Source organism: Jatropha curcas, chromosome 10 (assembly GCF_041381405.1).
Source record: "Jatropha curcas cultivar XTBG-Jc1 chromosome 10, XTBG_Jcur_1.0, whole genome shotgun sequence".
Taxonomy (NCBI): Eukaryota; Viridiplantae; Streptophyta; class Magnoliopsida; order Malpighiales; family Euphorbiaceae; genus Jatropha; species Jatropha curcas.
Genome location: NC_143160.1, coordinates 20308754 through 20312494, shown reverse-complemented (window position 1 = coordinate 20312494; position 3741 = coordinate 20308754). Strand labels below are relative to the sequence as shown.

The 3741-nt window shown below is 37.0% G+C and overlaps 1 pseudogene; it reads right to left on the bottom strand.

The window, feature by feature from the left end:
* Positions 1-1762: 1762 nt before the first annotated feature.
* Positions 1763-3323, bottom strand: LOC149493237 (uncharacterized; annotated as a pseudogene).
* Between the last annotated feature and the right edge of the window lie 418 nt (positions 3324-3741).

Below are 3741 nucleotides of genomic sequence, written 5' to 3'. Positions count from 1 at the left end.
TGGCCATGTTTAGAAAATAAAAGTCCTCTCTACCTGGAGCTGATTTTAAATATCTTAGAATCCGATGCACTGCTTCTAGGTGGGACTCTCGAGGGTCATGCATGTACTGACTCACTAAACTTATAGCATAGGCAATATCTAGTCTAGTATGGGCAAGGTAAATCAACCTCCCGACCAATCTCTGATACCTGCCAACATCTACTAAACTTCCCACTCTAGCTTAAAGCTTATGACTGGCTTCAATAGGTGATTCTGCAGGTTTACATCCCAACATATCAGTTTCTTTCAGGAGATCAAGGATGTACTTTCTCTGAGAAATAAAAATCCCTTTTTCTGACCTAGCAACTTCTATCCCCAGGAAATATCTCAACATTCCCAAATCCTTAATCTCAAACTCCCTGGCTAACAAATTTCTCAAGTGAGTCATTTCTTCTTCATTATTCACTACAAAAAAATGGCATTTTGCGACCGATATGCGACCGACCACTATCGGTCGCAAAATTGCTCGTCACAAATTTTTAACAAATCGATCACAAATTAGCGACCGACAAATACAAAAAATCGATCACAAAATTTGGTCATGTTTTCCTTGCAAAACGCTGTCGCAAATTGGTCACAGAAACAGTCTATCGCAATTATGAAATTCGGTAGCAAATCGGTCGCAAATTTTAAATTCAAAGTTTTTATTTTTGGTTGCAAATCGATCGTAAATCCGTCGCAAAATAAAAAAAATATAAATATAAATATTATTATAAAACCATAATTTTTTTACACCTGTGAAAATTGGCATATATATATATATCACAAACGCAGTTCAAAAACAATATCAAAATGTAATTGTTAATGTACTGAACAAAATTTAAAAAAACAACTGGAAAACTAAAAAGGTCTAAAATCAAATCATGTGGTTTAAAGTATTGTGAACAGAAGGTGGAAGCTTCTTCCACTAAATATGCATTACAAATTGATCCCTCGACCTTTGCCTTATTGCGCACATTCTTTTTAATTTTTTGCAGGTGTATGTCATTGTACAATGCCAATATGTAAGTATGAGTTGAAATAAATGATGTAATGATTAGAATGAGATGTTAGTGATTCACCTCTCAAATGGATACATCCATCTATATTGTACCGGTCCTGCTACATGACATTCATAGGGCAAATGAACCGGCAGATGCTCCATAGAATCAAAGAAGCCGGGTGGAAAAATTCGCTCCAATTTGCATATCACTACTGGGATTTCTCGCGCTAATTGGTTCATATCATCACATCGGATAACAGTCATCGTCAATTCCTTGAAAAAGAGACTCAATTCTATCATTGCTTCCCAAATTTTCCCTAGCAATAATTCCCGGAATGCCACAGGGATCAATCTTTGCATGAAAACATGACAGTCATGGCTTTTCATGCCAAACAATCTGTACTTCCTCATGTCCACACATCTACCCATATTTGAGCAGTATCCATCTGGAAACCTTAATGATCGTACCCATTCGCACAATAATTGCCTTTCGGGTTTATCTAAACAATAACATTCCTTTGGAAACTTACCAGTAAGTACAGATTGCTCAAGTTCTGGTGGATGACAAATTTCCTTCATGTCTGCTCTCACTTTTGCATTATCCTTGGTTTTCCCTTCAATGTTCATGATAGTGTTGAACAGATTTTCAAACACATTTTTTTCTATGTGCATCACATCAAGGTTAAGACGAATAAGAAGTGCACTCCAGTATGGCAAATCCCCTAAGATGCTTAGCTTTTTTCACCCGCTATTCCTACCAATTCTTCCATTTGCCTCATCTGCACCTAACTCTGTAACTTTCATAAGGCCCAGGTCTTCAATTTCTTGTAATATTTCAGCTCCAGACTTCACAGGCGGAGGGGGTTCAGCAATAGTCGTGTTCTTTCTAAAGCATTGTCGAGTTCTCCTCCAATGGGTGAGATTCTGGTAAGAATTTGCGATGACAATCAAACCAACATTGTTTACCTCCATTTTTTAGTGTAAATGCATTAGTGTTTTCCATGCAATGAGGACAAGCCAATTTCCCTACCGTACTCCACCTAGATAACATTCCAAATGCTGGAAAATCACTGATGGTCCAAAGCAAAGCAGCTCGCATTATGAAATTCTGATTGGTCGAAATATCGAATGTTTCAACCCCATATTCCCATAAATAATTAAGTTTAGCATATTCCCATAAATAATTAAGTTCGGCAATCAAATGCTGCAGAAACACATCAATTTTGTGTTTCGGATTAGTAGGGCTAGGTACAATAACACACAAAAACATATATTCATCTTTCATACACATTCATGGTGGTAGATTATATGGTGTGACAATGATAGGCCATGATGAATATTGTTGTCCTGATTGGCCAAACGGCTGAAACGCATCAGTACAAAGCCCCAATCTCACATTTCTCATATCAGCAGCAAACACAGGATGAATGTTATCAAAATGTTTCCACGCTTCAGAGTCTGACGGATGAGTCATTATACCATCTTCATATTCATGCAAAGCATGCCATGTCATGTGTTCAGCTGTCACCTTAGATGCATAAAACCTTTGAAGGCGAGGAACAAGAGGGAAATAATACATCTTCTTGAAAGCCTTCTCTCTTTGTACTCTACCAGTCCCTTGACCCCGCCGTTGATATCTTGGATGATTACAAAACTTGTAGTCTCTGAATTCCGAGTCAAGGCCCCAGTATATCATACAATTATTACGCCAACAATCAATCTTTTCAACGGGTAGTCCCAATCCCCGAAATAATTTTTTTGTCCGGTGAAAATTATCAACCATTGAATGGCCTTCAAGTAACATTTCTTTTGCTAACTGCACAAAATCATCGTAACACCTTTCTAAAAAATGGTGATCCGCTTTCATGTGCAGTAATCGTGCCACAACATATAGAACTGAATGATTCTTGCATCCAGGCCACAGTTCACTGCTAGCTGCACTTAGCATGTCAAACAATTATTGTGCTGCTACGTTTGGCGATTCCTCCATATTATCCCAATGACATTCTACTCTACTCGCATCGATTACCATATCATTGCATTGATTACCATACTGAAATTGATAAGGCTGACCTTCTAAACTTACTTGAATAGAGTCGCCTGACCCACTAGAAACTCGAGGTTCACCATGATGTATCCATTCGTAATAATTTTCCATGAACCCAATTTTGCATAAATGAAGTTTAATTGTATAGATGTCTAAGAAGGCTTTATTTCGGCACTTCTTGTGATTACATAGACACCTCAACTTATTACCATCCATACAACTGAGATTACCAACTGCAAACTGTATAAACGCCTCCAATCCTTGCAATAACTCTTGTCTTAATATCTCACTGACCTCGTACCTCCAGTACATCCAATCTCGATTAGTTCGCTTTTTTTTTTTACCAAATTAACACTGTGTTTATAAAGGGAAAATTATATATAATTGCATTAGTCTAAACCATCCTTAAAACATGCCAAATGTAATGTTCAATTTACACTTCTAACTTATTAAGGTTATTTCTATAATAAGGGTAACTATATATAAATGTAAACTCACTAAGTTCATTTATTCAATACTAAGGTTATATTGAATTTTTTGGAAAAAATTTCGGCAGCATTTCGGCACAACACAATCAAATCTCAAATACAAAGACACTTCAATAAATACTTCTATATCATACCAACATTCTCCAAAGGCAAAATGGCCACTACTAGGCCTCCAACCCAAATGC